The sequence below is a fragment of the Notamacropus eugenii genome, chromosome X (assembly GCF_028372415.1).
Source record: "Notamacropus eugenii isolate mMacEug1 chromosome X, mMacEug1.pri_v2, whole genome shotgun sequence".
Taxonomy (NCBI): Eukaryota; Metazoa; Chordata; class Mammalia; order Diprotodontia; family Macropodidae; genus Notamacropus; species Notamacropus eugenii.
In genome coordinates this window covers 5,283,925-5,293,805 of record NC_092879.1, presented here as the reverse complement: position 1 = coordinate 5,293,805, position 9,881 = coordinate 5,283,925, and positions in this window count along the sequence as shown.

The window sequence follows — 9,881 nt, the reverse complement described above, 5'->3', positions numbered from 1 at the left end:
TGACCACACCTCAGTTTAGGTAGATGGGCGGTAGAGACTCTCAGGTGTGAGATCCATTGTGTGAGATCCTTCAGGAGCCTAGAAAGAAGTCTCTATGATCTTCAGTGTTGGATCTGGTCCAGTTCCATCAGGGTTAAAATCTGACAAAGGTGACTACTTAAAGGTGATTGTGTGCAAGAAAGAGGCAGAAACATGACTTGAAACCCAAACTTGCCATTGCCAAATAGGAGAGAAACCAGAATGCCGTGATAGAGGTAGAGACTGGGGCCTGGTATCAGCCTTGGGCCTAGTCAGTCAGTAAACATTGATTGAACACCTTCTGTGTTCTAGTCCCTGTGATAAGCCTTGAAGATACAAAGAAAGGCAAAAGATGGTCCCTGGTGTCAAGGAACTCACACCTACTATACAAAAATGGAAACAGTTTGGGAAGGAACAGTAGATGATGAACTTCTCTCTTAGCTGATTCAGGGAAGGGAGATTATTTTGGAATGGAAATGCATGTAATTGAACAGGGAAATAAGGGAATACAAAGAATGAGGATAACAATGGTTGAAGTAGGAGAGCAGAATTGGGGAGAAAATAATGATAATCATAATGATAAAAACAATAGATGTGCCACATACTTTATAAATGTCACCTCATTAGATATTATTATGCTTATTTTACAGATGACGAACCTGAGGCAGACAGAGGTCCAGGGACACAGAACCAGCCAGTTTCGAGGCGAGATCTAAACAGTGCTCTTTCTGACTAGAGGATCATTGTTTGATTTTTAAACAGAATGCTGTGAAAATGTCCCCATACATATGAGATGGAAAATGGGAGAATTGAACAAACTGTCTTGCTGAGGGATGGAAATTCATTTTTTGTTCTTAGTTTCCTAACTGTTGAATAAAATGAATTGTTAGTTACTATATAAAAGATTTATTTTTCTACTAGCTCATGACAGGTAATTTATTAAATGATAAATGGACTTGATGATCAATTGAACATATTGCTTTATTTTTTTAAAAAGTGTTTATATATAAAACCGCCTTTGTAAGAATAGAATTTCTTTGACATAACTTCCTTTTTCTTAATCACTGGCAAAGTGACTACATTCTCCCTGAGACGTTACTGAATGACTAATCAGTGTTGCCAATCAATTTCTTCAAAAAGCTGCCAAATAAAATAGTAGCGTAAGTGGAAGAGAAGATCTAACCAAAAAACAACCTTCGTAATTTGAGATCAATTTGAGTGCCAATTTGACACCTGTTTTTAGAGAACAGTTGTGGGGGGTCCCTGAGGGTTTGACCTCTGTTGTGCATGCCTAGCAACCACGGTTTTCAAAGAGCTTGCTATCTCTGCTGCAAAAAATGTGAACCCCAAGGCGGAGCCAAGATGGCGGAGTGAAAGTAACGACTCACCTAAGCTCCTGGACAAATTCCTCTGGATACCTATGAAAGGAGAATCTGACGAACCTTTGGAGGTGCGGAATCCAGTGGGTGACAGACTTTGACGGATTTGGAGCCCAAGTTAGACTGGAAGGTCCACGGGAAGGATCTGTTCCGCGGGGGTGAGCCCTCAGCACACAGCGCAGCACGGTCAGTGCAGTGGGGCGGAAGGGACCTGAGAAGCCTGAGAGCAGCGGACGGAACCAGCGGAGCAGGAGACCAGCCAAACTGAGCCAGTGAGAGCCGCTGAGCGCCAGATATCAGCGCAGCAGCTCCTAAGACCTTCAGGCTGAAGATTAAACTTCGGTAAGTCACCTACTTGAACTTCCGGGAGCCAGGATGGCGGAGTGATCAGTTAAATGCTCTCTCCTCCCCCCTGATGTCCGTGAAAGAACCATAAAATATTTCCCCAGAAAAATCCTGGATCAGCGGGAACAGCAGAAGGGGGCAAATAGTCTCATAACACCAGAGGCTAGGAAAATGGCAAAGGGGGATTCTTCCTACTGTGGCAGAGGCGATCCGGAAGGACAGAGGACCCAGGGCAGAGAAAACTTGCACTGAGACCCAGGCAAGCCTCAGCGCTGAGAGAGGAGCCCCAGGAGGGATGGGAACACGTATTAGCATCTAGGCGTTCCTCAGCCCTCCAGGGGAAAAGGGAAGACAATAGAGAAGCTGGGATCACCATCCCCTGAGCTTGCCTTTGCCTAAGTTCAGCTGAGGAGATCTCCTGTGACCAGACCACTCCTCCCACACACTTAACAAGCTAACCCCAGGGTTGATCTGGGAAACAAAAAACAAAAACCTGCTTTTAGCTTCTTCACACATCAGCTCAACACAAAGTTCTGTACCTTCTGACTGAAAGAACCAGAAGCTACAACACTCAGCAAAAATCATGAATCGGAAAAAGCAGACGAAAAGTGAAAAAACCATAGAATCTTTCTATGGGGATAAGGACCAAAACACAAACACCAAAGAGGTCAGAGCTGAGACTGTACTTCCATCTGAAACTTCAGAAGGGACTACAAATTTCTCGCAAGCACAACTATCTTTCCTGGAACAGATGAAGAAGAAAATAGAAGAAAAACTGGCCAATGATTTTAAAATTATAAAAAAAGAATTCACTGATGAGAACATCACTTTGAAAAGGAAAATTGAACAAATGGAAAAGGAAATTCAAAAATTAACTGGAGAAAATAATTCCCTAAAAGGAAGAGTTAATCAAACGGAAAAGGAAATCCAAAACCTAATTGGGAAAATTGATCAAATGGAAAAGGAAACACAAAACCTAACTGGGACAATTGGTCGAATGGAAAAAGAAGTACAAAAATTAAATGGAGAAAATAGCTCCTTAAAGGGAAAAATTAGTCAGATGGAAAAGGAGATGCAAAAGTTAACTGAAGAAAACAATACGATGAAGATTAGAATTGGACAAGTAGAAACTAATCACTCAATGAGGCAACAAGAATCAGTCAAACAAAATCTAAAGAATGAAAAGATAGAAGAAAATGTAAAATATTTAATTGGAAAAACAACTGACCTGGAAAATAGATCCAGGAGAGAAAATTTAAGAATTATTGGCCTGCCAGAAACCCACGATGAAGAAAAGAGTCTGGACAATATCTTCCAGGAAATCATCAAGGAAAACTGCCCAGAAGTACTAGACTCAGGGGGCAAAATAGTCATCGAAAGAATCCACTGTTCCCTTCCCGAAAGGGATCCCAAACTCAAAACCCCAAGAAATATCGTTGCCAAATTGAAGAACTATCAAGCGAAGGAGAAAATACTACAAGCAGCCAGAAAGAAACAATTCAAATATCAAGGACATACAGTCAGGATCACACAGGACCTTGCAGCTTCTACATTAAAATATCGAAAGAATTGGAACCCAATATTCCGTAAGGCAAAGGAGTTGGGACTTCAACCAAGGATCAACTACCCAGCAAAGTTCAGCATAACATTTCAGGCAAGGAAAAAGTCATTCAACGAAATAAAGGATTTCCAGAGCTTCCTGACCAACACACCAGCACTCAATAGACAATTTGATCTTCAAATGCAGGTCTCCAGAGAATCATAAAAAGGTAAACAGGGGGGAAAAACAAAAACAAAAACCTGTTACTCAATTAGGGCAAACTGTTTACCTCCCTATAAGGGAAGATGATACCTGTTAATCTTGAGAAGTGTGCAGCTATTATGATAAAAGGGATATACATAGAGGGAACGGGTATAAAGTAAATGATGTCATGTCAAAAGTATGATTTAAGTATGAGAAGGGATTGCAATAGGAAGTGTGAAAAGGAGGAAGCAGAAAAGGGCAAATTACATCACAGGAAGAAGTACAAAACTATAGTAGAGGGAAGGAGGGGAGGGAGATGAGCATTGTTTGAGAGGTACTCTCATCTGATTTGTTTAAAGGAGGGAACAATAATCTTAAGTAGATAATACTAACTAGCTCTATAGGTAGTAGGAGGGGAAGGGGGAAGAAAGGGGAGGGAGGCTAAAAGGGAGGAAAGAAGCAATAAGAGTAAAGGGAACTAAAAGGGAGGGGGGCTAAAAGAAGGAGGGGAAGGCTGCAGGAGGAGGGGGAGAAAAGTGAATACTATTGAGGAGGGGAAGGGAGACGGGAGAGCTAAAAGCACAAATGGTGGGAAAGAGGATGGAGGGAAATACACAGATTGTAATCATAACTGTGAATGTGAATGGAATGAACTCTCCCATAAAACGAAGACGGATAGCAGAATGGATTAAAAGCCATAATCCAACAATATGCTGCTTACAAGAAACACATTTGAAACGAGGGGATACACATAGGATAAAGGTCAAAGTATGGAGCAGAATACATTGTGCTTCAGCTCATGTAAGAAAGGCAGGAGTAGCAATCCTAATCTCAGACAAAGCAAAAGCAGAAATAGATCTAATCAAAAGGGATAAGGATGGAAACTATATCCTGCTTAAAGGCACCATAGACAATGAAGCAATATCATTACTAAACATGTATGCTCCAACTGGTATAGCATCCAAATTCTTAGAGGAGAGGTTGGGGGAGCTGAAGGAAGAAATTGACAGCAAAACTATACTAGTGAGGGACCTCAACCTCCCCCTCCTGAACTCGATAAATCTAACCTCAAAATAAACAAGAAAGAGGTTAAGGAGGTAAATAAAACTCTGGATAAGGTAGATATGATAGATCTTTGGAGAAAATTAAATGGGAATAGAAAGGAATATATCTTTTTATCAGCGGTACATGGAACATTTACAAAAATTGACCATGTACTAGGACATAAAAATCTCACAATTCAGTGCAGAAAGGTAGAGATAATCAATGCATCCTTCTCAGATCATAATGCATTAAAAATTACATGTAATGAAAGGCCATGGAAAGATAAACCAAAAATCAAGTGGAAACTAAATAATCTAATTCTAAAGAAGGGTTGGGTTAAAGAAGAAATCATAGGAACAATCAACAATTTCATTCAAGAGAATGACAATAGTGAGACAACATACCAAATCTTATGGGATACTGCAAAAGCAGTTATTAGGAGAAGTTTTATATCTTTGAATGCTTACATAAATAAAATAGAGAAAGAGGACGTCAATGACTTGGGCTTGCAGTTGAAAAAGCTAGAAAAAGAACAAATTGAAAATCCCCAAGTAAATACCAAATTAGAAATACTGAAAACCAAAGGAGAGATTAATAAAATTGAAATTAAGAAAACTATTGAATTAATAAATAAAACCAATAGTTGGTTTTATGAAAAAACTAATAAAATTGATAAACCTTTGGTCAATCTGATTAAAAAAAAGAAAGAAGAAAATCAAATTACTAATATTAAAAATGAAAGGGGTGAACTCACCTCCAATGAGGAGGAAATTAAAACAATAATTAGAAACTACTTTGACCAACTTTATGCCCACAAATTCGATAATCTAAACGAGATGGATGAATATTTTAAAAAATACAAATTGCCCAGATTGACAGAAGAGGAAGTTGAATACGTAAACAACCCCATCTCAGAAAAAGAAATTGAACAAGCCATCAATGAACTCTCTAGGAAAAAATCTCCAGAGCCAGATGGATTCACAAGTGAATTCTATCAAACATTTAAAGAACAGTTATTTCCAATACTAAATAGACTATTTTTGAAAATTGGGGAAGGAGGAGTCCTCCCAAATTCTTTCTCTGATACAAATATGGTTTTGATACCCAAACCAGGAAGAGACAAAACAGAGAAAGAAAATTATAGACCAATTTCCCTAATGAATATAGATGCAAAAATTTTAAATAAGATTTTAGCAAAACGAATACAGCATGTTATCACGAGATTAATACATTATGATCAGGTAGGATTCATACTAGGATTACAGGGCTGGTTCAATATTAGGAAAACTATTAACATTATCGATCACATCAACAACAAAGCTAACAAAAACCACATGATTATCTCAATAGATGCAGAAAAAGCTTTTGACAAAATACAACACCCATTCCTACTAAAAACACTGGAGAACGTAGGAATAAAGGGAACTTTCCATAAAATAATAAGCAGTATCTATCTAAAACCTTCAGCAAGCATTACATGGAATGGGGATAAGCTAGATGCATTCCCAATAAGATCGGGGGTGAAACAAGGATGTCCATTATCACCACTATTATTCAATATGGTACTAGAAATGTTAGCTGTAGCAATTAGACAAGATAATGATATTGAAGGAATAAGAATAGCTAAAGAAGAAACTAACTTATCACTCTTTGCAGATGATATGATGATCTGCTTAGAGAATCCCAGAGATTCAAGTAAAAAATTACTTGAAATAATAAACAACTTTGGCAAAGTTGCAGGTTACAAAATAAACCCACACAAATCTTCTGCATTCCTATATATTAGCAACAAAGTAAAACAGCAAGAGATAGAAAGAGAAATCCCATTTAATGCTAGGGTAGACAGTATAAAATACTTAGGAGTTTACCTGCCATAACAAACCCAGGGATTATATAAACACAATTACAAGATACTTTTTGCACAAATAAAGTCAGATTTAAGTAAGTGGAAAAACATTAGTTGCTCATGGGTAGGCCGTGCTAATATAATAAAAATGACAATTCTACCTAAATTAATTTACTTATTTAGTGTCATACCAATTAAACTATCAGACAATTATTTTCTAGAGCTGGATAAAATAATATCACAATTCATTTGGAAAAACAAAAGGTCCAGAATATCAAAGGGACTAATGAAAAAAATGCTTGGGAAGGTGGCCTAGCACTACCATACCTCAAACTGTACTATAAAGCAGCTATTATCAAAACCACTTGGTATTGGCTAAGAAACAGAGAGGAAGACAAGTGGAATAGACTTGGCACTCAAGATGCAGTAGGCAAGGAATATAGCAACCTTCTGTTTGATAAACCCAAGGACCCCAGCTTCTGGGATAAGAACTCACTGTTTGACAAAAATTGCTGGGAAAACTGGATAACAATGTGGTGGAAATTAGGCATAGACGCATACCTGACACCGTACACAAGAATAAAGTCCAAATGGGTACATGATTTAGGTATAAAGATTGATACCATGAACAAACTGGAGAAGCAAGGAATAGTGTATTTATCAGATTTATGGAGAAGGGAAGAATTTTTTACTAAAGAAGAGATAGAAAGCATTATGAAATGCAAAATGGATAACTTTAATTACATTAAACTGAGAAGTTTTTACACAACCAAGCCCAATGCAACCAAAATGCAGAGGGATGTAGTAAATTGGGAAAGAATTTTTACAGCTAAGCTCGGGGATAAAGGCCTCATTTCTACAATATATAGAGAACTGACTCAAATGTATAATCATAGAAGTCATTCCCCAATTGATAAATGGTCAAAGGATATGAACAGGCAATTTTCGGAAGAAGAAATTAAAGATAATTATATGAAAAAACGCTCTAAATCACTATTGGTTAGAGAGATGCAAATCAAAACAACTCTGAGGTACCACATCACACCTATAAGATTGGCAAACATGACAGAACAAGAAAATGATAAATGCTGGAGAGGATGTGGGAGAGTTGGAAAACTAATTCATTGTTGGTGGAGCTGCGAGCGCATCCAACCATTCTGGAGAGCAATTTGGAACTATGCCTAAAGGGCTACAAAAATGTGCATACCCTTTGACCCAGCAATATCGCTACTAGGACTGTATCCCCAAGAGATCATAAAAATGGGAAAGGGTCCCACATGTACAAAAATATTTATAGCAGCACTCTTTGCAGTTGCCAAAAACTGGAAGTCAAGGGGATGTCCATCAATTGGGGAATGGCTGAATAAATTATGGTATATGAATGTAATGGAGTACTATTGTGCCATAAGAAATGAGGAACAAGAAGACTTCAGAGAGGCCTGGAAGGACTTATATGACCTGATGCTGAGTGAAAGGAGCAGAACCAGGAGAACTTTGTGCACAGCAACGACCACAGTGTGCGAGAGTTTTTTCTGGTAGACTTGGAATTTCTTAATAACGCAAGAAGTTCTTTAAAAAAAAATCCCAATGGTGGTTCTCCAGGCACTCCCTTAGTTTCCCATTCTTTGTTACCATAAAAAGAGCTCCTATAAATATTTTTGAGCATATGCTATCTTTTCCCCTTTCTTTGATCTCTTTTGAGACAGAGAACAGTTTAATGGGTTTTGGGGCATAGTGCCAAATTGCTATCTAGAATGGTTGGACCAGTTCATAGCTTCAGCAGCAATACATTAATGTACCAGTTTTTCTGCATCCCTTCCAGCATTTGTTATTTTACTTTTTTGTCACCTTGGCCAATCTGATGGATATGAGGTGATACTTCAGCGTTGTTTTTCTCTAATTTTCAAATTACTCTAATTTGTATTTCTCCAGTTCTTAGTGATTTAGAGCATTTTTTCATATGCCTATTACTAGCTGAATTTCTTCCTCTAAAAACTGCCAATCTATATCCTTTGACCACTTATCAATTGGGGAATGGCTGTTATTCTTACAAATTTGACTATACATACATATACACACATACACATGTCTTAGAAATGAGACCTTTATTAGAGATATTTACTGCAAATATTTTACACCAATTTTCTACTTCTAACTTGAGTTGTATTGGTTTTGTATGTGCAAAAACCTCTAAATTTTATGTAATTAAAAGTGTCCATTTTATTTCCTATGAACCTATCCCTATTTTTTTTTAAGTATGAATCTTCCCTTTTCCCTAGATATTCAGGTAATTTCTTCTATGCTCCTCTAATTTGTTTAATATGTCACCCTTTGTGTCTAAATCATATACCCATTTAGAATTTGTCTTGGTATGTGGAATGAAATATTGATCTTATACCTAGAAAAACTGCTTTCCATTTTTCCTTTTGGTTCTCGTCAGATAATGAATTCTTGCCCCAGTAGCTGTGATCTTTGGGTTTATCAGAAAGTAGGACACTATTATGTTCTTCTACTTTTGTGTGTTGTGTACGTGAAATGTTCCCATAAATTAGCCTTAAATTAAAAATTATTTTAATAATTATGGCTTTGTTAGATAGTTTTAGATCTAGTATTCACAGGCTCCCTTCCTTCTACCTTCTCCCCCCTTTTTAAATTATTTACATTGATATTCTTGTCCTTTTTTGTTCATCAGGATGAATTTTTGTTCTTAGTATTTTTCTTCTTTTTAAATTTATTTATTTTTAGTTTTCAACCTTCATTTCCACAAGATTTTGAGTTCCAAATTTTCTCTCCATGTCTCCCCTCCCCCACTCCAAGACACCATGCATTCTGATTATCCCTTCCCCCAATCTACCCTCCCTTGTATCACACCTCTCCCTTTCCTTATCCCCATCTCCTCTATTTCCTTGTAGGGCAAGATAGAGTTCTATACCCCATTAAAGATAGATTTCTATACCCCGTTACCTGTATTTCTTATTTCCCAGTTGCATGTGAAAACAATTTTTAACATTCATTTTTTAAAACTTTGAGTTCTAACTTCTCTCCCTTCTTCCCTCCCCCCATCCCCACTGAGAAAGCAAGCAATTCAATATAGGTTATACATGTGTAGTTATGCAAAAGACTTCCATAAAAGTCATGTTGTGAAAGACTATATTTCTCTCCATCCTATCCTGCCCCCCATTTATTCTGTTCTCTCTTTTGACCTTATCCTTCCACAAAAGTGTTTACTTCTAATTATTCCCTCTTCCCCTTTGCCCTCCCTTCAACTCCCCTCACCCCATTTCTCCCCTTCTCCCCTACTTTCCTGTAGTGTAAGAGAGATTTTCATACCAAATTGAGTGTGTATATTATTCCCTCCTTAAGCCAAATCTGATGAGAGTAAACTTAGCTTTTTCCCTCTCATCTCCCTCCTTTCCCCTTCCATTGAAAAAAGCATTTTCTTACCTCTTTTATGGGAGATAATTTGCCCCATTCTATTTCTCCCTTACTGCTCCCAATATATTCC